Genomic DNA, 25,614 nt, shown 5'->3' with positions numbered 1-25,614 from the left:
AGAAGGGGGCTGAGAATACCTCCTTGCGGTGTACCGTTTTCATATATTTTGTATTCAGAGACTGTGCCATGAAGTTTTACTCTTGCTCCTCTATTTATGAGACAGTTTTTGGTCCAGGAGAGCAGGTTGCCTCTGACCTCTTTGTCGATGAGGCAGCAGAGAATAACTGGGGCGCTAGCCAGTTCAAAGCCTTTCTCGAGGTCCAGGAATATCAGCATTCCTGGTCTGTCATTCAAGTGGGCTAACAGAGTTGTAATACATTCCACTGTGCCAACCGCTCTTCTATAGGCATACATATCATGGTGCAGTTTAGGCATTTTCCACTCCAGTCTGTTGAGTGCCATTCTGTCAGCCGTCTTGGCTGCACAGCTTTGAGGAGATGGGCCTGAGATTAGCTGGATCTGTGGGTTTTGGGATCGGCACTATATCTGCTCTATTCCAAGCTGTACGTCTAGTTTGAGAAGTCCAGGCTAAAGTAATTAACCTTAGGTATGCAACGTCTCCCTCTGGGCTAAGGTTTCTAATCATTTTATGGGTTATTTTGTCGTCTCTGGGGGATGTATCCTTGGAGTTTTTCTTAGCCCGATTGAGCTCATCCAGTGTGAAAGGGGCATTAGTGTCGGAGACTTCTTCACATGCTGTAAGGACTCTGTCCCACCTTTTTTCCTCTAATTCTGTCTGCACTTCTAATACATCTGATGGAAGTTGATTGCTGGCTGCTCTTTTTGCAAACCTGGGTTCTAGTACTTTGGTTTCCTGTTGAGGATCCTTGGGTGTGGAAGTTAGGCGTTTTATTTCCTTTGGCCCGGTGGATTTGCTGCCACATCTCTCCAAGAGAGGTGTGTTCATTCAGATGTGAACACCATTCCAGCCACTTTTGTTCTTTTATTAGTCTGGTCTCTCGATGCACATGTTCCTTGACCTCACAAAGTAAGGTCCTGTTGCGGTCACTTGGCTGCTTTTTGTATAGCTTTCTTGTTCTGTTGAGTCTATGGTTGAGTTCTTTGACACGTTCCCAATAGTACCAATGATCTTTAGGTGTCCGGTGGACTGTTTTTTCAGTGGGATTGAGTGGTTGGCTGCACTCTGAATCGCTTTGACAAAATCTTGTTCCGCCTGATTAATGTCTTCGGGAAGATCATAGTTTCTATGCCACTCAGAAATGAGGTTTTGAAATCGGTCCCAGTTTGCTAAAGCAAAGTTCCAGGCTTCAGATGGACGCGGAGGTGGGGTGGGTAGATATAACTTAAGATCAATTTGGACCCCATAGTGGTCGCTTGTGAGTGTGGGCTCAACTGACCATGTTGTTGCATCTCTTAGGGTGGCTGAAACGAAGGTAAGGTCTAATTTACCTCTTTGGATGTGGGTGGGTTTACTCTTGTTTAGGATTTGTATTTCTGGTAGCTGGTCTAGTAGATGTGCAATGTGAATGTCGGCCTCATTTGTTGTGTTCGAGCCCAGTGCCAATCGATGATTGGCATTAAAATCTCCACAAATGATTGTGTTTGATGAAGTCGCGTGTCCAAATAACAGAGAGATCCATTTCAGCATGTTGAGACCTGTACACATTAAACACTTCAAGTTTGTCGTGTCTTAGCTCAATGGATACTCCCATTACCTCTGTCCCTGCTCCACAATCGGGTGGGCTGATTATGGACTTGGAGATCAGGTCACATTTTACATAGATTGCACATCCCCTGGATTGCCCGTTGATCCATGGAAGGAAGAAGCCTCGATAGCCTGAGATTTTAGGTTCTAATCCGGCTCGAAGCAGGTTCTCCTGCAGTATCAGGATATCTATGCCTTTGGTTGCTGCTATGCATTTTAAGTGTTCCAATTGTGTGCAGTCCTTGCGCATTCCATTGCAGGATCTTTAGACCTCTAGGTTCTTGGAATTTGCTGATATTACCGTGGTATCCATGGAGGTTATCTTGAGGTTATCTTGAGATGATTTCGGGGCTTTAGTGTTTCCGCGGCCCGGTCCTCGACCAGGCCTCCACCCCCAGGAAGCAGCCCGTGACAGCTGACTAACACAAAGGTACCTATTTTACTGCTAGGTAACAGGGGCATAGGGTGAAAGAAACTTTGCCCATTGTTTCTCGCCGGCGCCTGGGATCGAACCCAGGACCACAGGATCACAAGTCTAGCATGCTGTCCGCTCGGCCGACCGGCTCCCCCCAAATCTGATGAACACGCCATGAAAGTTGTGATTGGTGTAGAGGATCTTAGTGGACCTGAAATTTATTCATCTAGGTCGCTTTCAGACGAGCTGGACTGTTTTTTAGGGGAGTGTCTCCTGCCCTGCGTTCTTGAAGGCAAGGATATTATATTTTCGAAGTTCATGAGCTTGTGCTCAACTGTCTTCCGTGTCTCTGTGGTTTGCTTGATATCGTGTATCGACAACAGACTTTCAACCAATTCCGTGACCAAAGTTTTGAGCATTGGCCAGAGAGCGTCCAGTTGAGCGGGAGCACTAATTACTCTTGTACAGGTTTGGGGCCTGGCTACTTTTTGACCCATCTCAGTGGACACTTTGACACTGGTATTGTTACTCTTATCTTTATTGTCCCCAGTGTGCTTACTGGATGCAATGGGAGGGCGACTGCCTTGAACATGTTTCTTGTGGCCTCCAGCTATCCCTTTGTCTTGGAGGCCTTCACACCCTTCACCATGACTGAAGGTGAAGAGCCGTGTGCCCCCTCTACCAGAATAGGTAGACCCCACGCAGTTTTAGTGGGCAGGGGAGCTGGTGGGAGCGAGCCCCCAGTTTTGGTGGGGGCTTCGGCTCCGCTGTAGGCGTGGTGGGGTTCGTTTGAAGCCTTTTGAGCCTTTTAGGGCATTTCCAGTTCCAGGCGTGATGTGCTTCGGAGCAATTTGGGCACTTTGCTTGGACAGGGTGTTTGCCTTGTGTTTATCAATGCATATTTTTGTGTTGTGGTGCTGGCTGCAGACTCCGCACCTCACTGGGCGTTGCCAGCCATCTTTGTGATACCCAAATCTCTGACATCTGAAGCATCTTAGGGGCTCTGGGGTGTAAGGCCTGTGTTGGAACACGTCCTAGATTCCAAGGTCAAGTTTCTCCAGGATCCGTCCTCTTACTGTGAGAAGGACTTGTCAGGTTAAAACCACAAAGCTAGGTTAAACCCTGACATCTCTCTGCTGACACCACATAGTTCAGCTTTTCGAGATGGTCACGGGCCATATGCAAGGGATAGTGGAGGACAATGATTTTTCTTATTTTATCCTCTGGCTTGAGTTCCACACATTGTGTAATTTTTTATAATAAAGGGGGGATATTAATAGCCTATTAATACTATAAACACGAGACAGAACAGGAAACAATTGGTATAAATTGGGTAAGTTTCAGATTTAGGAAAAAGACCTGGGTAAATACATGTAACAAGGGCGAACTCTAAGATACACATTAGTTCATGCTCTGTGTTGCTCCCCCCTTTGCTACATGCAATGGTTGATGGTGGGTTTCATTCATTCCTATGCTCAAACGATCCTTGACTGGACACTTTAAATATAAGTAAAGTGAGCTAATAGGTCCTGAATATTGACAGTGGCGTGATTGAATGGATAGATGGAGAGGAAAGGGGGTAATAATTGGGAATAGGTCTACTGCACTTCATCTAATAGCGTTAGTTGATGTTTTGGTTGACATAATTGGAAATAAATAGGAGATCCAGCAAAAGCCTTGTGCAATTTCATTTCTTATGTTTAATATACGATCTTGTCTATAGAATGAACTTAAAATGGGAAACATTAGGAAAATGGGTTTAAATATGCTATTTCAGTAAACTGACTTATACAGGGAAGATGAAGACTGGCCTGCTGATGACGTCATTTGTCCATTAGCGATGCCTTTGCATGGGTCACTGGGGTAATATAATTTGGGTATGCCAGGAGCCGGCATACCCAAATTATGTTACCCAGATCCCACCCCCAGGCAAATTGAAGACTAGCTAGCCGATGATGTCATTGACCATTAGCGATGCCTGTGGGCGGGTCACTGGGGTAACGAAATTAGGCTATGACAGGAACCGATCTTTTAATCCCCTTGAACAAAATGGCAGGACCTAGTAGGGTACCTTTTTATCTCACATTTTGGAAAATAACATGTTTGACCATAGAGAAAGATAAATGAATGAAAATATTATGAGACTGAGGCACTAGTGAATAAAAATTGAAAAACATACCCTGGGCTAGATGCAACCGTTGGAAACATTGAAAACACCCCTGAGGCTACAACTGTGTGCCCGGAGAAAAAATTTGAAAACACCCCTGTAGCTACAACCGTGAATGGGGAAAAAATGCCCCCCCCCCCCGTAGCTAAACCGTGCGTGGGAAAAGCAAAACGCACAGTTTTAGTCATAACTTCCACTACTATTTACAGTAGTGCCCTATATTTGCCCTATGCCCAATAAACGATCCTTGAAGAAAGATTGACAATGCATAAATTACATTCTCTAGAAAGGCAAAGAAATAGGGGCGACATGATAGAGGTGTGACTGGTCATGATAAAGTGGGGATATTAATAGCCTATTAATATCTCTCTCAATACCTCAACTGTACTCTGACATCACAGGCAATATTCGGGTACCTTGGCTCGTATTTTTTCGCTAATTGCTCATTTTGTTATTCAATTCATAAGCCATAACAAATCATCCTAGCCTAACTTATTATATAACAAACAAAATACATTTCTACAGACTCGTTTTAGCGAAGACGCAAAAAGCTGCCTAGTATAGGGATAGAGTATTAGCTCCCATTAACAAATAGGTGTTAAGGCCAACACCAACCCTACTGTTCAACTGTGTGTTACGTCACCAGATGGACAATGCAGCGTTGGCGTCCTACTTGCATATGTACTGTATTAGATATTATTCAAATGGCTGTACTAGCCATCCCCACCTAACCTAATCAGAGGTTTAAGAATATACATTTTAGTCATCCACGACTGTAATCATTATTCAGTGATAAGTTCAAACTGTATATTATTATTCATAAGAACAATATAAGCAAACTACCACGACTCAATGGATCAATGGCTGCTTCAGCTTCTATATGTTTCATTTCGTCCTTTTTACTGTATATATCAAATAAGACTACCTATCCTTGGGTAGGAAAGCTTAATTTTAAGAAGGGACTTCATACACTATTTACCTGAAACTCACGATGCTAAAACACTTCATGAATTAAGAGGCGAGAGCACACAACTTCACTGCAAGATATGAAATAACATGGTAAATTTGGAAAATGACAGTCATACATTGTTAAAATTGGTTTTATTTCATGGTTATATTGAATAGTTAACATTGTTTAATGTAAGCAATTTATAAAAAAAACATTACCACTTGACATTTACGCAATTTTAAATAATTTACGGTTTTCAACATATTTAGAAATGAATTCGAATAATTGTATGGAAGTTAACGAGCGACCTCGAAAACCGGTAGTGTATTTATGTGACATCAGCTTCATTGCCATTTCTTGTGTAAGGTGTTCGTCATTGTTGTAAAACTTACGTATTTTACTTGTTAGTTTGTTTATGAATTTGTCAGCATGGGGCATTACATCTTTCAACTTCTCTATGCATCCTAATTCTTCATCACTAATGAAGTCCGGAATGTCAACAGTCATGTCATGGAGTGAGCGTTTGTCTTTCAAATATTGGTCCTCGACGAAGTTGAGCCGCTGGATGGAGTCACCTTTCTCTGAGCTCTGGTGGTATCTCAAAAGTCATCTCACGACTTAAATGTGAGAGTTTAGCTGACGAACGTTTTTCTTTAAGCATGATGAGCATCTGCATGGGGTCTGCGTCCTTCACGACCTCTGGTGGTTCATTTATTAAGTTGGACAGCGCGGGCAGAAATTTTTAGCTCTCAAATGTTCCAAAAACAGACTTTTGAAGTTCTAAAGGCAGACTTGAATTTTGTTTCATTATTCAGTGCTCTTTCCTTAAAGGTTTCTTTGTGAAATGGAATTTGATTATTCCCATTTTCTTCCTGATCTAGAGGCTCATATTTTCCATATATGTAACGTATAACTGCAGTCGCCATCACAAAAAAATGCAGCATAATCTCAAGTGACGAACACTAACTCCATGATTAACTGATGATTTACCGATGTCCATTATTAACTGCTACTGTAGATGAAAGTGTCGTCGATGAACACTGGTCGGTAGATCCTATGGTGACCAAATGGTTCTTGTTTCAGATTTAGCTTGTACATGTAGGCCTCTCCAAACCCCTCTGCATACTCCGCCTCCACGCAGGTCGCACACCAAACCTGTGTCAGGTTAGGTTAGGGTCTACGTTTCATTTCTTTGAACTGTACCCCTGGGGCTGGTCCTCTCCCCCAGTTCGGTCGAGATCTACCTGCACAGCTGCTCTAACAATGTGGTCCTTTATAGACTTTCCTCGCCTCCAGGCGATCATAGAAGGGTTTTGTGGGAATTTTACTCAGGAAGGATGTTCACTGTACGTTTCCCTCATCCATGTCCATACTTCCTGGAGTTTTATCTTAAGCTGTGCTGCAAGGCCAGGGAAAAGGGTTGGGAGGATACATCTCTTGTCTTCCACTTGTGTTCTAGGTCTGAGTAGCTCCACCCTTGTTTTTTCTCCGAGTTTCTCCTGGGCCGCATGTATTATTGTCTCTGGGTAGTCTCTGTTCCTGAACATATCCCATAGGTCATCAAGCTGGGGATATAGCGTCTCTTTGCTGTTAATTAATCTGCTTGAGTGAATCCAAGTGAGTAGGGTAGCGATTTCTTCAAGGCTAGTGGTTGGTTCGAGTCTAATTTCAGATACGTTTGAAGGCTAGTCGGTTTATAGTATGCCTTCGTATGCAGATCCCTGGTTAGCTGGTCTATATACACTGTTGTATCTAGGAAATTTATCGTGGAGTCAGTGTGTTCGAGGATAAACTTAAGGTTCTCATGAACTGTATTTGACCATGAAAAGAAACCTAGGCACGGGAACCGTCCTCCATTATTCCGAAGCTGTCGTCTATGTAACAAATATACCGCCGGTCCGTCCTTCCTGTGGGATAGTTTCCTCTCAAACACTACATGCACAAATATTTCAGCGATTGCCACACTACTGGATGCTCTTATCGCTGTACCCTTGTTTTGCCGGTATGCTCATCCTTCAAATTGCAAAAGGGTGTCTCATCACATGGAGGATGGCCTCCTACAGAGTTTTTCGAGGGGTCCTCCATACTCCTGCGTCTCTAAGTTCCTCTGATTTTTGCTTTGTTATCTGTAAAAAAAAAAGTTGCTACCACATTTGCAGCTTCTCTGTGGTATGCTCGGGTAGAGCGATACCACATCCATGGAAAAAAGGCGGGCCCCTCTTGGGACGGGGCCTCTAATTTCTGCAATTTACTTGAGGAAATCCGTCATATCTTTGATTCTTTCTGGTAGTAGACGTAGTAAAGGGTTCAGGAGGGCGGTGCAGATCCAGTCTACTGGCCTTGTTGGGGCCTGGCAGCTGCTTAGAACCCGTCTCCCATGCCACGTTCCTGTTTCTTCTAGTGCTTTATGGATCTTTGGTAAAAGGTAGAGGTGGGGAATGATGGATTCAAAGGCTAGGAAGAAATCTTTCGCCCCTGCCTGCACGAGTCCTCCATTCCCGTCCCCAGTTTTGTTTTCGAACAGCTTGAGGACTATCCTTTTACTCCTCGTTTGGGCGTTTCTAAGTGCCGCATCCTGGTTTTGTATCTGTTTGTAGGCTGCAGTGTCTGCCAGGTGCCTCCATCTCGTTCCTGTAGTTGTCCTTCCTCCAGGTGACGACAGCACCTCCCTTATCCGCCGGCTTTATCACAATATCCGTGCGTTCTTTCAGCGTTGATAGGGCGTCCTTCTCCTCCCTTGTGAGATTGCAGTTGCGTCGTCGTTCCGCACCGCGCTTGAGGTCTACCTTCATTTGCTGGATTACCGGTTTAAGGCCTAGGTTGTAGTTTGGGCACTGGACTGGTTTGTCGAGATGGAGGTACCTAAAAGAGCGAGAGTTTAGTTTTTAATTGCTCCCTGTGACTTGCCTTGCTCCGGCCGGAGGTTGCTCCAAACTTGGTTGATACTAGTTTCCAAGTTGTTGCAAAATTTCGATAAATGGATTTGAGGGGGGGGGGGTGTAACGAGTCACTTACGAGCCTGGCCCGAGAACGGTATGCCTGAAACGAGCATTTGGCTTTTAAGAGGACAGGCTGCTTTACTACAGTTCAAGTCGTCAATGAATTGGCAGAGTTCACCCAGACATGAAGTTTACCATCTAGACCCGCATGGAGGAGCTTCCCTTACTAAGTACTTGTGTATGTATATATATATTGTATATATGTATAGACGGAGAAAGACTCCTATAAAGGTTTATTACAAGGCTCAAACCTTCACTTTTATATGCATCCTGCCACCCGGTTTCTCTGAAGAGACCTATCTTTCTCCCTGAGAATCTGCGTCAAAGGTATATTTAGTGACCAGAATAATATGGGGAAAGCCTTGTAGGAGCTCTGGGGCGTCCTTAAAGTAAGAGGCTGCCCAGAATATACCATAGGAGAAGCTGCCAAGAAACTGGCTCCTCTCCAGCAACAAAATATTGTTCAGGAACAAACATCCAGTCAATAGAGGATGGTTCTATGTTATATATTCCTACAGCTTTAGGAAGCATCTGAAAGGAAGTTAACAAGCTCTAGTCTTAGATGAAGGAAACAATCGGCGAACTTACGACCTAGAACTTGCTTCCTTCGGAGCCTTCTTTGTTAGCTTGGGGAAAAAAATGGAAGTAATTAGTGTCCTGCTCTTAAGACCGTTATCTGTGGTCATGAAAGCTCCGCCAATTATATAACATTTTCTTCCCAATCAAGAGATACTTTGCACTTACAAATCAGGAACACAACGTTACCCCGTTCCGGAGACCCAGAAACGTTCACCTTAACACTTCACAGGTCCTGCCACCTGATCACAATATTTGTCGACTTGCAGAATTGCTACAGCATTCAAGGGCTACCAATACCTTGTGCACGATGCAGATGATGGCAACGTAGCTGCAAGTGCTCAGCCTCCCGAAACTGTCCGACGGTATATTCAGCTTGCTAGGTTTAGCCCCGGTACTTTCCCCTCACGCTAAAACTTTCCTCTTGCCAGTCTCTCCTAACCCCAACTGAAGCATAACCCTTTTGGGTATTTTTATTTATATATATATATATTTGATTGGACTGGTGGGATAGAAGACAGACTAACAAATATGGACGGAGAGGATGGGATTGAAATGTAACCGAAATTGTTAGCTTAACATTAAGTATATAATAAACCACAATTAAATGTTAAAATTAAGGGCCTGAAGAATGGTTTATCACTCTGAACTGGTTAACGCATAGAGTACTTTAGACTATAACTATTAGAAGATCACTACTTCGAGGCATAGTGTGTAAACTATTAAAATTATTAAACTTAGTTCCTTCTCCTATTGTACGTAGGTGGGAATATGTATCAACTACATAATGACCAACTGCGATTCAAGAGAAGTTTTCCCAAGTAACTTTAATCCCTCCATACCTGCAGTAGCATTGTAAGCGACCAATTTCTTGGGGTCTGGTTGACCATACCTGCAGTGCCGTTGTATTGATGCACCCTCATACATACCCGAAATGTCACATTAAATACATAAAAATACTAAATTGGACATCTTGTAAAGTTTGAGAAACATCCCGCAAGACAATCACTCAGGTCAGATTTCATCTAAAAAGCTGACTTACCACCGAATGGTAAAACGCAATCTCAGACTTTAATCATCCACAGCCCGTTCTCAACACAACGTCCAAGTGATCGTCAACCCGGCAACCAAGTAAGTAATTATCAAAAGAAGGCACCAAACCGGGAAGGCTATGTAGCACCATCAAATGTGCGGGATTATCAGAGGGCGCTAAATATCACCAAGGATGCCAATACGAGAACAGAAACGCACAAGGCGAACGATATCAGAAGTATCCGAGTCACCAAGAATACTATCGAGAGACAAGCGACCTCGGGGGACAGTCGGAAAAAACAGACACGCTCGTCCCGAAAATCAGGACATTCAACAAGGATATGCACGACCATAAGAGGGACAATGCAATTAGGACAATAAGGAGCAGGGCGGCGCGCCAAGTGACCACGAGTGAAACGAGTTTGGCCAATACGCAATATCACCAGGGCCGTTTCCCATTCCCGGTTACGGAGGTAGGACGGTTAAGAGTACAACTTAAGAGAACGTAGTTTGTTACCAGTAACAGACGACGAACAAGCATGCCAACGGGTAAGGATGGGGGAATGGATAACAGGGTAAAAAAGTCTTAATAAGGAATTCCTTTACGAGAGATGGGACAAGAACGGACAGCTTTCCTGGCAGCAGCATCCGCACGCTCATTTAAAGAGACACCAATATGGCTGGAAACTCAACAAAACTCAGCCGACTTAAATTTACTGTGAACAAGAAACAGCCAATGTTCGATCTCGACAACCACTGGATGAACCAGATTAAAGGACCCGAGAGCAATAAGGGCACTACATGAGCCCGCACTGACAGGCAGCAGGGAGAGTTAATAGACAGAGGGGAAGGACGGGAAAGAGGATCGGGGGGGAGCCGAGGAAGAAGACAGGAGACATGACAGACCGGGTAGAAAGAAAGGGAACCCCAGACAGAGGACCAGGAGGGGGATCCTTCGGTACAGAACTCAAAGGAACAGGAGGGGGCAGTGGTTGTATCAGGGTCCAAGGCCCGGAAGCGGTTGAGGGTCTGAGGAAGGTGGAAAGGACGAGGAGAGGAAAAGCGCAACACGCGAGCATAAGGCAGGAGCCGGCAAACATGGCGCCTCACATCAGGAAAAGATAAATGCTCCCGGTGCTTCAAGTTGAGGACAGCTACCTCAAACTTCCCCCTCCCCATCCGGCCCGTTGGCGTCATGAGGGGGCTTGGTGGACGGCTGCCGGAGTGTGATGCTCCGTTGGGCAGTCCTCTGTCCTTTTCTGGCCTTGCACTCCTGCTGCTGTCTTCTCCAATTGTGCCGGATCGCTTTTCCTTTTCCTTATGTTTCGTTTTTCTCCCCCCTCTTCTCCTATCTGCTTGTCGTTTCCTGCCGACCTTTTGCTTGTTTTGGATTATTTCTTTGGACTTCTTCTATTTTGACGCCCGGGTGCTTGAGGAGGCATCCTCTTGCACCCGTAGAACTGTAGTACCCAACGTCTCGAGCGAGGGGAACCTTTTATTGTCAATCCCCCTTTCGTCGCTGAACCCGATCTCGACGGACTGACGGTTCTTAAGGTGGCGTTTGTGGGGCGTATACTCACGACGCACCCCTAGGGGGCCCCGGCATGATCGGCGATAGCTTCCTGTTGGGTGTCCTGCCTCTAATTGTGGCTCCATGGTGGGTATGGGGGCACATTCGTGGATGAATTTGTCACTTTTCGTCTCTATGTCGTTGAATGTTTCCGTTGTACCCTCTCAGGCTCGTGGGGTGGGCGACCAAGCCCCCGAGTCGGCCTGTATTGGAAGACCAGGCTCTGTAGCTCCCGCTGCGTTGGGCTCCGACCTTGCTCCTCCTTTGACCGTCCTGACTTCTTCCCCCAGCTCCCCTCCCTCCTCTGTGGTTGGGTCGAGCCTCCAGCCCCCGGTGGTGACCACTTCGTCCCCTGGTGTGGCTAAGTCTTTCGTTGTGACTACTGCGCCTTTTGACCCCTCTCTCTCTAGGGGTTCTCAACGCCGTTCGCGCCCCAACCGCACTCGCTCGATTCCTTCCCGTGCTGATGCGTATCAGGCCTTGTTTGGTCCTGCTTCATGGGCCAAATACTTTGATCTCCTCCCTCTTGATTCTGCGCCTCCTGACGATTTCTCCCTCCATCGGCATCTTGTAGATTCCGTGGATGCGTCTGTTACTTTCAACCCCACTCGTCTCGGTACACGTGTCGTTGCTGCTTCCTTCTCAGGATGCGGCTTCCCGCTTGGCTGCCTTATCTTGCCTTGGCGAGATCCCTGTTCGGGTCTCCAAGAACGTTCAGATGAATGCCAGTGTTGGCACTATTCTCCTCCCACCCCATGTTGCAACCGGTGTTCGGAATCTGCAGGATTGCCACGATGATATTCGGCATATCCTTGATGCCCAAGGCCATTTTGTCCTCCAGGTTGACTCGTTTACTCGTCCCCCTCGTGGTCGTCGCCGTCAACCTCTTCGCGTTGTGAAGATCACCTTTGATGGTAGGACCCTTCCATCCTCTGTCATTCTTGCTGGTGCTCTGTCCAGGAGTATATTCCTTCTCCTCGATTTTGTAACAAGTGCTGGAGGTTTGGGCATGGTGCCCTCCGCTGCTCTGGGACTGTCTCTCTGTCCTTGTGTGGGAGTGAAGGTCACTCTAAGTCGGAGTGCACTTCTCCCCAGGCACGTTGCCTCAACTGCGGTGAGGCCCATCCTACCTTCTCCCGTGCGTGTGTCCATTACAAGCTTGAGGCAGCCGTCCTCAACTTGAAGCACCGGGAGCGTTTATCTTTTCCTGAGGCGAGACGCCAGGTTCGCCGGCTCCCGCCTTTTGCTACTATCTCTTATGCTCGCGTGTTGAGCTCTTCCTCTCCTCGTCCTTCCCGCCTTCCTCAGACTCACAACCGTTTCCGGGCCTTGGACCCTGATGCGCCCACTGCCCCCTCCTTTGTTCCTCTGGGTTCTCTCCCGAAGGATCCTCCTCCTGGTCCTCTGTCTGGGGTTCCCCTTCCTTCTACCCGGTCTGTCGTGTCTCCTGTGTCATCTTCCTCGTCCCCCTCCGATCCTCCTTCCCATCCTCTTCCTCCATCTATCGGCTCTCCCCACTGCCTGTCGGTGAGGGCGGATGTCCATCGCTCTCCTAACGGCCGTCGTGTGTGCTCTCGTTCGGCTTCTCCTGTTGAGACACTGGAATCCGTTGCCCGGTACGTAGTTGCTGGGACGCCGGTCTCTTTAAGTCAGAAGCGAAAGCCTGGCTCCTCTCCTTCCTCTTCCCCGGCGGGTAAGAAGGCTTCACTTTCTTCCTCAGCTCCTACTTCTAGCTCTGTTGCTCCTTCCCCTCCCGTTTCAGTGATTGCGCCCCCTGTTCCTGCTATGGAAGTTTCTTTGGCCCCTGCTTCCCTTTCAGTTGCTGCTCTTGCTGAGGTGCGCTCCCCTCTTTCTACTCCCCCTCTTCCTGCTGCTGTCCTTGACTGCTCCTCTCCGTTGTCTCCTCCTCTTCCTCCTCCTCCTCCTCCTCCTCCTCCTCCTCCTCCGGACCCCACCCGCCCACCTCTGATCTGTTCTCCCGTTTCCTTTCCTCCGTCTTTGCTCAGTTTACCCATGCCCCCTAACCCTGACTTTGCTGACCCTGATCCCGACCCTGATATTCTTTAACGTGCTCTGTTGCTCTTTCGCCTTTGTTTCTTCCTTGTTCTCTGTTTTTGTCCTTTCTCTTCTCGTCGTTGTCCATTCTTCAATGGAACGTTCGAGGTTATTACGCCAATTTCCTCGAACTCCAACTTCTGATTTCGCGGTTTTCGCCCCTTTGTGTCTGTCTCCAGGAGCCAATGCTTGGTGCTCGTCCGGGTCGTTTTCGTGGCTATTCCTTTCTCTCCCCCCCCCCCCCAGCCATTGCTGGGGCTTCTTATTCTTCTGCTCTCTTGATTCGTGCTGATGTTCCCTTTGTTCCTTTGCTTTTTCCTTCGCCTCTCCATTGTTCTGCTGCTCGTATCTTTGTGGGGAAATGGTACACAGTTTGTTCCATTTATCTCCCGCCGAGTGTCCCGCTCTCTCTTCCTGATTTGAAACACCTCCTAGACTCCTTGCCGGAGCCTGTGCTCCTGCTGGGTGACTTCAATTGTCGTCATTCTCTTTGGGGTGACGTTCTGACGAATACCCGGGGTCGCCTCCTTGAGCCGTTTCTCCTCTCTTCTTCCCTGTCTCTTCTGAATTCTGGTGAGCCCACTCATTTGGACTCTCGGACTCGCACCCTTTCTTGTCTTGATCTTTCTCTCTGCTCTTCTTCTCTTTACTTAGATTTCACGTGGCAGGTTCTTGATGACCTCCATGGAAGTGATCATTTCCCCATCCTTGTTTCCTTTTTATCTTTTCGCCCTTCCCTCTCTTTCCCTAGGTGGCAGTTTGCTAAGGCAGACTGGACCCTATTTACCCTCAGTGCTGCTCTCTCTGACCTCTCCCTTCTGCCTCTCTCTCGCGCTCTCCTCCTTTTTCATGACACTGTCTTCAACTCTGCCCTCTGCTCTATTCCTCGCTCTTCGTCTCGGGGTCCACGGAAGTGCGTTCCCTGGTGGAATGCGGACTGTGCTCGAGCTGTCCGCTGTAAGCGTGCAGCCTGGAAGAGGCACCGCCGTAGGCAGACGACCGATTCTTTTCTTTTCTTTCGGAAAGCGAGTGCGGTGGCCCGTAGGGCCATCCGTACGGCTAAACGTGAATGTTGGGCATCTTATGTCTCAACAATTACGTCCGAAACCCCTCTGGCCCAGATCTGGAAGCGTATCCGCAAGATAGCGGGTAAGTTCGTTCCCGATGTTTCACCGGTCCTTCACCTCCATGATACTCTTGTGGCGGACCCGTTGCAGGTCGCTTCCAAACTGGGTTCCCACTTTTCTTCTGTTAGCTCTGGTCTTCATCTTCCCCCAATCTTTCCTTCTTCGTAAACCTGTCCTTGAGTCTCGTCCATTAGATTTCTGCACTCATCTTCAGCTTCCCTATAATGATCCCTTCTCTCTCTCTGAACTTCGTTCTGCCCTTGCCCTCTGCGGTTCTACGGCGGCGGGCTCTTCATTATGAGATGCTTCGCCATCTCCCTCCGAGCGCGTCTCAGTATTTACTGAGTCTGTATAATCGGATCTGGGAGTCGTCGTCAGTCCCTGAGGACTGGCTCGATGCCGTTGTCCTCCCTGTTCGCAAACCGGGGTCTCTGGGTACTTCCCCTAAGGACTTTCGCCCTATTGCTCTCACAAGTTGTGTCTGCAAACTCTTTGAACGTATGGTTAACGTTCGTCTGATGTGGTTCCTGGAACACCATCACCTCCTCTCCCCTTCTCAATTTGGTTTCCGCAAGTGCCGCAGCACGACAGATGTCCTGGTGAACTTGGAGGTCTATATTCGTACTGCTTTTGCTGCGAAGACCTCCGTTGTTGCCGTCCTTTTTGACCTTGAAAAGGCTTACGACACCACTTGGCGTTATCATATCCTATCTCAACTTCATTCTTTTGGCCTTCGTGGTCATCTCCCTCTCTTTCTCCGCAGCTTCCTCTCTCGTCGTTCCTTTCGGGTGCGCCTTGGTACCGCTCTCTCTCCCTCTTTTCAGCAATACGGTGTGCCCCAGGGTAGTGTTCTGGACCCAGATTCACGAAAGCACTTACGCAAGCACTTACGAATCTGTACATCTTTCCTCAATCTTTGGCGGCTTTGTTTACAATTATTAAACAGTTAATGAGCTGCGAAGCACCAGGAGGCTGTTTATAACAATAACAACAGTTGATTGGCAAGTTTTCATGCTTGTAAACTGTTTAATAAATGTAACCAAAGCCGTCAAAGATTGAGGAAAGATGTACACGTTCGTAACTGCTTGCGTAAGTGCTTTCCTGAATCTGGCCCCTGAGCACTACTCTTTCTGGTTGCCCTCAATGGTCTTCTTTCCTCTCTTCCTTCTGGTGTCTTCTCCGCTCTCTATGTCGATGATCTTACCCTTTGTTGTCAGGGTGATGATTCGCCTCTCCTTCAACGCCGGCTTCAACTTGCAATTGATGCCGTGTCGTCTTGGGCCACAGATCATGGCTTCAAGTTCTCTACTTCTAAGACTTGTGCCATGACTTTTACGCGGAAACGGGTTGTTCTTCGTCCCTCTTTGTCACTTTATGGTCATCCCCTTGAATACAAAGATTCCGCGAAGCTTTTGGGGTTATTTCTTGACACTCGTTTGTCTTGGTCTCCCCATATCTCTTACCTCCGTGTTGAGTGCTCTAAGGCCCTTACCCTCCTTCGGGTCTTGTCCCATACTTCTTGGGGGGCAGATAGGCGCACTCTCCTACTCTTCGCCGTCTTGATGCTTTGCACCATACTGGGTTGCGCCTCAGTTCTGGTGCCTTTCGTTCGACTCCCGTCCTTAGTTTGTATGTTGACACTGGCTTCCTGTCTCTCCGGGACCGCCGTGATTGCTACTGTCTTCGCTATCTTGCGCGGTCCTTGCAACATCCTTCCTCTCGCCTCCGTCGTGCTTTAACTTTTACCCCTCCTGCAGTTCCTGTTCCTCTTCACCACCTCCCTCTTTCTGTCCGGTTATCTCGCCTGCAGGATTCTCTTTCCGTTCGTATTTCTGATGTTTCTCCTCGTGTTGTTCCTTCTTTGCCCCCGTGGAGGGTCCCTCTTCCGCGGTTTTGTACATCCTTGACCCGTATCATTAAAGCTTTTACCCCTCCTACGGTTCTAAAACGCCTTTTCCTCGAGCACTTTTCTTCTCACTCACGCTCCGTTTCTGTCTTCACCAATGGGTCTAAGTCTGCGGACGGTGTTGGCTACTCTGTTGTTTTTCCTGATCGCACTTATATGTGTCGCTTGTCCTCCGGAGACTAGCATCTTTACAGCGGAACTTTATGCTATTCTCTATGCTCTTCGTCTCCTGCTTTCTCGTTGTCAGTCTTCCTTTGTAGTTGTTGTTGACTCTCGTAGTGCCCTCATGGCTCTCGGGTCCTTTAATCCGGTTCATCCAGTGGTTGTCGAGATCCAGCATTGGCTGTTTCTCGTTCACAGTAAATTTAAGTCGGTTGAGTTTTGTTGGGTTCCCAGCCATATTGGTGTGTCTTTAAATGAGCGTGCGGATGCTGCCGCCAAGGAAGCTGTCCGCTCTTGTCCCATCTCTCGTAAGGACATTCCGTATTCCGACTTTTACCCGGTTATCCATTCCTCAGTCCTTACCCGTTGGCAGGCTTCTTGGTTGTCTGTTACGGGTAACAAGCTACGTACTCTTAAATGTTGTGTTTCCTCGTGGCAGTCCTCCTTCCACCGTAACTGGCGGTGGGAAAGAGCTCTGGCGAGGTTGCGTATTGGCCATACTCGCTTAACCCATGGTCACTTGATGGAGCGCCGCCCTGCTCCTTATTGTCCTAGTTGCATTGTCCCTCTTACGGTCGTGCATGTCCTTCTTGAATGTCCTGACATCCAGGACGAGCGTGTGTCTTGCTTTCCGACCGCCCCTCGCGGTCACCTGTCCCTCGATAGAATTCTTGGTGACTCGGATACTTTTGATATCGTTCGCCATATGCGTTTTTGTTCTCGTATTGGCATCCTTGGTGATATTTAGCGCCCTCTGATTATTTTGCGTATTTGATGGTGCTACATAGCCTTCCCGGTTTGGTGCCTTCTTTTGATAATTACTTACTTATCTCAAACTTGTAATGGATACACGCACGGGAGAAGGTAGGATGGGCCTCACTGCAGTTTACGCTGCGAGCCTGGGGGAGAAGTGCACTCCGACTTAAGATTGACCTTCACCCCCACACAAAGGAGAGAGCGCCCCAGAACAGTGGAAGGCACCATGTGTAAACCCCCAGCACTTGCTACAGAGCCTAGGAGAAGGAATGTACTTCTGGACAGAGCACCTGGCACCAGCAAGAATGACAAAGGGTGGAAGGGTCCTACCATCAAAGGTAATCTTCAAAACCTGAAGGGGTTGACGGCGACGACCACGAGGGGACGAGTAAATGTGTCAACCTGGAGGACAGAATAGCCTTGGGCATCGAGGATATGCCGAATATCATCGTGGCAGTTCTGCAGATTAAAAAACACCGGTAGCAATATGGGGCAGGAGAAGAACAGTGCCAACACTGGCATTCAACCGAGCGTTCTTCGAGACCCGAACAGGGGTCACGCCAAGGCAGGATAGGGCAGCCAAGCGGGAAGCTGCATCCCGAGAAGGAGCAGCAACGACACGTGTACAGAGACGAGTGGAGTTGAAGGTAACAGAGGTAGCCACAGAATCAACAAGTTGCCGTGGGAGGGAGAAGTCGTCAGGAGGCACAGAATCAAGAGGGAGGAGATCAAGGAATTTAGCCCATGAAGCGTGATCAAACAAGGCCCGATATGCATCAGTACGGGAAGGGATTGAGCGAGTGCGTCCGTGGCGCAGACAGCGTTGAGAACCCCCAGAGAGAGGGGTGAAAAGGTGCAGTAGTCACAACAAGAGACTTAGCTGCGCCAAGGGACGAAGTGGTCACCACTGGGGGCTTGAGGCTAGACACAACCACAGAGGAGGGAGGGGAGCCGAGGGAAGCAGTCAGGAAGGTCAGAGGAGGAGCAAGGTCGGGGTCCAACACAGTGGGGGTTACAGAGCTCGGTCTTCCAATACAGTCCGACTCAGGGGCTTGGTCGCCCACCTCACGAGCCTGAAAGAGTACAAGAGAAACATTCAACGACAAATACGAAGAGATAATTTCATCGACTAATGTGCACCATACCCACCATGGAGCCACAATTAGAGACAGGACACCCAACTAGAAGTTATCGCCGATCATGCCGGCCGGCCCCCTCCCCCTAGGGGTGCGTCGTGAGTATACGCCCCACAAACGCCACCTTAAGAACCGTCAGTTCATCGAGATCGGATTTAGTGACAAAAAGGGGATTGACAATAAAAGGTTCCCCTCGCTCGAGACGTTGGGTACTACAGTTCTATGGGTGTAAGAGTATGCCTCCTCAAGCTCCCGGACGTCAAAATAGAAGAAGTGCAAAGGAATAACCAAAACAAGCAAAAGGTCGGTAGGAAACGATAAGCAGATGAGAGAATAAGGGGGAGAAAAACGAAGAAGGAAAAGTCGTTCAGCACAATTAGAGAGGACAGCAGCAGGAGCACAAGGCCACAGAAGGACATAGGACTGTCCCAAGGAGCATCACACTTCGGCAGCCGCTCACCAAGCACCCCCTCACGGCAACAAAGAGCGGAACAGGGAGGGGGGACCCAGCAACTAAAAATGATCTATCTTGGTTATCTGGAGACGATTTCGGGGCTTTTTAGTGTCCCCGCGGCCCGGTCCTCGACCAGGACTCCACCCCCAGGAAGTGTCGGAAAATCTGACACCATTTAATAATATCATACAGACAGATAATATTGCTGCTGTATTGTATAAACAAGTTACCCATAGAAAACGTAACTTCTAGTGGAATTACCGTCTATAGAAAACGGAATATCATTACCACATACTATTATAAATTCACCACCTATTATGGTGGGAATTATTCTTAAATACATTAGTCTTTGGACTTTACCATCATAAAAACATCTCATAAATTAGCTTAATTATCAGAATTAAAATAGAGTAAATGTGACCCTTCTATCACTTACTGTCATCTGGACAATGTAAGCCAGGCGTCAGGGAGTGGGGAGTGGTCAGCCATTGTTATTGTTTAAGACCAGAGGCACGGGAACAAATTCGGCTCCTGTTAATTTTACTTGGACGAAGTGTTATGGAAACCAAAGGTGTACCATCATCAACACGCTGTCAACAAATTCAAGTTAAGTGTTCTACCGAAACCCACTTATCTATCATTAGTGGCTATTAATGTCATTGGATAGGGTGGCCGGTTAGAGCATGAGATCGCCTCATACTAAACGTAATTAGCCCAGGTCTATATGGTTCCATGTACAGTGTTTTCTCTGATATAGCTGTCATATATTAGGATTCTGGCTTTATAGCTAGCGCCCTTTTGACAGGTCAAGACGAGGAAGCATGCTTTGTGCATCAGTTACCAGGGTGTTGGAAGCTACCTCACACGAGGAAAATGTGGTGTCTACATCCTGGTTATACCTGGTGGACTAAGGCCTGCTGTACAATAAGATAAGGAACCTCTTCAATGTGTAGTTAATACTGTAGTTTGATTGGCTGCATATATATAAATTCAATAATATAAACCCCCCTAATGTGTAGAGGATCGATTTGTGAGATTATGAGATTATTGCAGAAATACAGTCCACTTATCATCATACAAATTGCTATCGAAGTATATAAATTAACGTAAATATAAATTCTATATAAATTCATATAAATTAAATAAATATAAATCTCACAGGTCAGTTCCCACAGGAAGCAGCCCGTAACATCCCGCTAAACACACACCGACACTACAACGTTGATACAACGTTCGAACAAGTTGTAACACCTCCTAACCAGTTATACCAACCAATATAGCAAGTTGTAACAACGTTCTAATACGTCATAAACACGTTAAGCCAAGATGTAACAGCTTTATTACAAGTTGTAACAAGCGGAAAATAGCGACAGTTTCGGTTTGTGTTTCCAGGGATCTGACTAACACCCAGGTACCTATTTTACTGCTAGGTAACAGGGGTAAAGGGTGAAAGAAACTCTGCCTATTGTTTCTCGCCGGCGCCTGAGATCGAACCCAGGACCACAGGATCACAAGTCCAGCGTCCTGTCCGCTCGGCCGACCGGCTCCCATTATGATCGTGAAGACTGAGTACCCAAATGAGCCATAGACACATTAGAAAGAACTTTTTCAGCGTCAGTAGTTAGTAAATGGAATGCACTAGGTAGTGATGTGGTGGAGGCTGACTCCATACACAGTTTCAAATGTAGATATGACAAGAGCCCAGTAGGCTCAGGAATCTGTACATCAGTTGATTGACGGTTGAGAGGCGGGACCAAAGAGCCAGAGCTCAACCCCTGCAAACACAACTAGGTGAGTACAACTAGGCGAGTACATTTAACTTGTCCTCAGTCTATGCTTGTTCTTGCACTGACCCACAACAGTTTACATTTTAACACTGTACTTAAGAGTTTTTGATTTGTGACCTATTATATATTATTTATTAGGGGAGGGAGACAGTTTGGAATACACTCACGTGCTATTGTTTCCTTCAACAACTATCAGACCTATACACAATTTAAATATACATTAATATTTACTTATATTGGACACAATATAGTACTTGGTTATACAGGACGTTAATGTTAATTATGGCGTTTCTGGGGTTGGCTGCAGCGTGAACGACACTGACTCAGGATGGCTAGTTTCATTCACATAGGATGGTCCGGGGATGGGGGGTATGTGACGCTTGCTAGATTAAAAGTCTTTGGTCCATATTTCAAGGATTGAAATCCGATAGTTCACAAGAAACATAACTGCTTGAATTTAACTAATTTTTAAAACTTTTTTCACCTATTCTTTATCAAACAGTAAATTTCACTATAAAGTTGACACTAGCAGCTGTTGTGGAACAGTTTATTACATAACAATCGTTTTAAAGTAGAATTTTGTTTTAATAATCATCGAAAGTCCTAATCCAGATAAAACTCTACTAATAAACAGGTATATTTCTCAATATCATTATATTTACAAATGAATAACCCAGAGCTAATTAAATTATTTTAAATAAAGCCTTAACTATTCTTATTTAGACAGTCAGCCAATATAGACTGTTCTACCAACAGAACACAATGTGATAAAACTACTCATCTAGAGTAACTTGCCTGTAAACCTGGTGCAGGTGACCTCATGCACAGGACTGTCCAGGCAACTAATTTAGTAAAACCAATAAGGCGGGCGCCGAGCAGCACCTCTCCCCACGCCGGCCCGCGCCACACTGCCCGCCGCGCCTCTTGGCTAGCTTGGCCTGATGGGTCAACTGCCCGTGACGTCATTCACCTCACCTGACATGAGTCCGCCTCACATACAAGTAAATTACAAATTAAGTCACTTCAATATTAATAGAGTTTATTTATATTAAAGTGAAGTATGAACAAGTGTGAGTATGTATTAAAAGCACATACTTCACTACTGGACATTAAACCCACTACCACACCCACCTAGTAGCTTGGAAGCTCCATAACGCCTTCTGTAACTATTTCGGCCAGGGGCCAGGTACAGCAACCTGTTACGGTGCTCAGCGTTCTGTATGTATATATATGTATTTACTGTGTGGCTGTAGGTCGAACTCTTACCTCGTGGACTCCCCCTTTCTAATTTTCGGGTGTTTAATTTAACGATTAAAGAACTATTTTTTCTTTGTCATATCAACTACATATACACCTCCTACCTAGGGAAGGCTGCTAGCAAAGCTCCTAGACCCTCGCGATCTAAACATTCTTAGATTATTGTACCGTCTCCTTTCACAACTTTATCATATCTATATATAAAACATTTAACTGAATAAGCTTCAACGACCTTAACATCTCACCAGTAAATTGACAGCTCTAACATTGAAAAAGATCTCTCTGACGTCCTTGTGACTCATTGGTCTCTAGTTTTTATCTACAAACCCTTGTTTTCCTGTTCATAGTTTTGAAAAATACTGCTTCGTCTAACTTGTCAATTTCTCTTAGAATCTTGTATATTGTTATCATATTCCCTTATCTCTCCTTTCCTCAAGTGTGGTAAGGTCGAGTTCCCACAATCTTTCCTCGTATTTTACGCCCTTCAACTCAAGAAAGTGTCTTTACATATTTTTGAACCTTTTCTAGTTTATTATGGCCTTTTTTTAGGCAAGAGTTTTACGTTGTGAATGCCTATCGAAGTGCATGTCTCACCTTCGCTGTATATAAGGCCTAAAATAGCCCACTTTTCAAATTTTCGGAAGGATGCACGCAAGGTGTTCAGTATGACATTATGCAGCTGTTATTCTGCTAATGTGGACTTCTGGCATTACAAATGGGGTTATGTTAACTCCCAGGACTCTCCTGTTTTAAGAAATTGTTTTTTTTCATTTTTCCTATATTGCTGGTGTTAATACGCTTGTTACATTTTTCGTAACTCTGCATTTGGCTGGGTTAAAATTAGGCAGCCATTTTTTCCAGGACATTTCTGAGGTATGTCAAAATCTGATTAATTAAATACCTCAAACTATCACTGTCCTTTCTTCTCTTCAGCTTTGCGTCATCTGAAATACTGGTATGAAGGAGCCAATTTCCTGTTAGGTGATTGACAAATTAGAGACAATATGGGACCTAGAACGGAACCTTGTGGTGCTCCACTTGTACCCTCTCTCCACTCTGATGTCTCTATCCTTTTGCTTCCTTCTTGAGAGATTCTCTGACCAACCTTAGAACTTTTCCTGTTACGCCAGCCTCTCTTACTATCAGTCTAGCAACTTGCAGGCAGTACTTGTTACTAATGTGATTCTGTGTAATAGTCTGTCTTCCCCATTTCTTGTATATTGATACCACATTAGCCATTTTCCTTCAGTCAGGAAGTTCTCCCATTTTTATAAAGGAATTAATCATTACGCCAAGTGGCCTGCTGAATGCTTCAGTTACCTCTTGGTATGCATAACAAATTTGTGTCTGGTCCCAAGGCGCGCGACTAGTATTGACAGCAGCAACAGTCTAGCAGTGAAGCAGGAGTCTACAGAATAGCCTCTAGGGAGGTTATAGAGCCGAGGCACGTGCATTGGCAGCAGCGACAGTCCAACAACACAGAGGAAGCTGCAACCCCACAGTATTGGATGCCTTGAGCTTTGCCTCTCAGATGACATCGTCGAAGTCCGTTTCTCACTAGGTTATGCCAATATCACCGGACACGCCAAGATCTACCCGTCCAGTAGGCACACAGACACAAATGAGGTCCTTCTCACCCCCTTCCCTACTACCACCGACGGATTTGTTGGAAAACACACAACCACAGACAGCCAATACACCGCCACACCAAGAGAGACGCTCAACTTCATCCACGAACCCGAGGCTAACCTTCCTTAAGGGACCCACGAACACGATAGGCTACTACACACCACAGGAAAAAGTCCTGAGAGATGCCCTGTTACGAACCCTTCGTAACCGGGTTCTTTTTAAACTATGATCCTACTCAAATTCAGAGGACTAACCTTGGTAGAAATATAGTGTAATGTTTAAGGTAAATAAAAATAAAAGCACTTAAAATAACCCGTTATTTTACCCTTCACCATGATATGTACAAGTCTATATGTGAGGTCATCCTGAGCGGCGTTACTAACCCTCACGCTAGCCTGCTTCACGGATGACTGATACTATGCCTCTGACAGGTCTTTAGGGCACCACTAGCTCTTACCCTAGCTGCCGGTATGGAGCAGTCCTTCAAATGCCCCCCCCCCCTTTTCCTTTGCACACTCGCATTGCTCATCCGGCAATGTTCAAAGCGCTCACCTAGCCCCACAGGCTAGCACCTGCCAATAGTGAAGTCCACAGCGCTCACCAAGCTTCACTGGCTAATCCCTCCAGGAGTAAAGTCCACAACGCTCAACTAGCCCACCCTCAGGTCTTCAAAATTCTCTCTGCTTCACTGATTTCCATTGTCGGGCCCTGATTGGTCGTCACCTTCCAGCCTAGCCGACTACAAGATGGGAAACTACGATTAATGGGAGGGTCAACTGCTATAGTTCGGCATCTGGATCGTAGATAGCGCCGAGGTCCGTCACATGCTCAACCTTGGGCCCCTCTCAGAGCCCACATCAAACTGGGCAATGTTGCGCATCGCCCAAGAGCCCTCTCTACCGACACCTTACCCATCGTCACGACAGCCGACATTCGTTTGGACCACACAGGTACTGTACGAGCTTACACATAACACTGTAACGAAGATGTATAAAATAACAATTAAATGGCAGAACATACGGGGGTGTATGTTCAAACATACAATATCGAACATTCGATACGTAGTGGCTGATTTCATTGAGACTGACCAACCAGACGTGCAACTATTAAACACCAGGTGCGACACAAACGCTCATATAATCCGTCACTACGGATACACTACAAACCAGTCACCGGATGAGGCACACGATGGAATTGTCATACTCATCAAACACAACAAAATTATTGAGCCATTATGGCAATTCTGACACTTCAGGCCATAATATTTTACTCACACCCTGAATCAATCATTATTAGTACCACCTACAATCGTCCTAACACCAACATACCACAATATAACTTGAATAGACTCTTCAACTACACCAACGTCCCCGTCATCATGATGGCTGACCTCAACGCTAAGCACTCCACTTTTCACCACAACACTCCAAACCAGCACGGACATAATCTCCACCAAATATACCTGTAAAACGACTAACGTTCCTGGGACCAGACATCCACACGTCCTATGCTAACAACGGCCTCGGGCGACCTGACTTCATATTCACAACTACACCACACCTACACCCACCTACACCACACAACTTCCTACCCTTTCATAGGCTCGGATTACATTCCTGTCACCCTCCATATCTCTCTCTCACACACACACACACACACACACACACACACACACACACACACACACACACACACACACACACACACACACACACACAGTGTGTGTGTCAGAACTTTGTATACCACATATGTCAGGCCAATCCTGGAGTATGCAGCCCCAGCATGGAGTCCATATCTAGTCAAGGATAAGACTAAACTGGAAAAGGTTCAAAGGTTTGCCACCAGACTAGTACCCGAGCTGAGAGGTATGAGCTATGAGGAGAGACTACGGGAATTAAACCTCACTTCGCTGGAAGACAGAAGAGTTAGGGGGGACATGATCACCATATTCAAGATTCTGAAGGGGATTGATAGGGTAGATAAAGACAGTCTATTTAACACAAGGGGAACACGCACAAGGGGACACAGG

General features: G+C 46.4%; 1 long non-coding RNA gene across 1 annotated transcript; it reads right to left on the bottom strand.

The window, feature by feature from the left end:
• Positions 1 to 7,114: 7,114 nt before the first annotated feature.
• On the bottom strand, positions 7,115 to 24,264 carry LOC123772843 (uncharacterized). The gene is made up of 3 exons (XR_011228221.1): positions 24,187 to 24,264; positions 21,495 to 21,689; positions 7,115 to 8,001 (listed from the first exon to the last, which is right to left on the bottom strand). It is a non-coding gene; the product is annotated as an uncharacterized lncRNA (long non-coding RNA).
• Positions 24,265 to 25,614: the final 1,350 nt, after the last annotated feature.

Source organism: Procambarus clarkii, chromosome 12, assembly GCF_040958095.1.
Source record: "Procambarus clarkii isolate CNS0578487 chromosome 12, FALCON_Pclarkii_2.0, whole genome shotgun sequence".
NCBI classification, from domain to species: Eukaryota; Metazoa; Arthropoda; class Malacostraca; order Decapoda; family Cambaridae; genus Procambarus; species Procambarus clarkii.
This window is presented reverse-complemented; position numbering and strand designations above follow the sequence as displayed.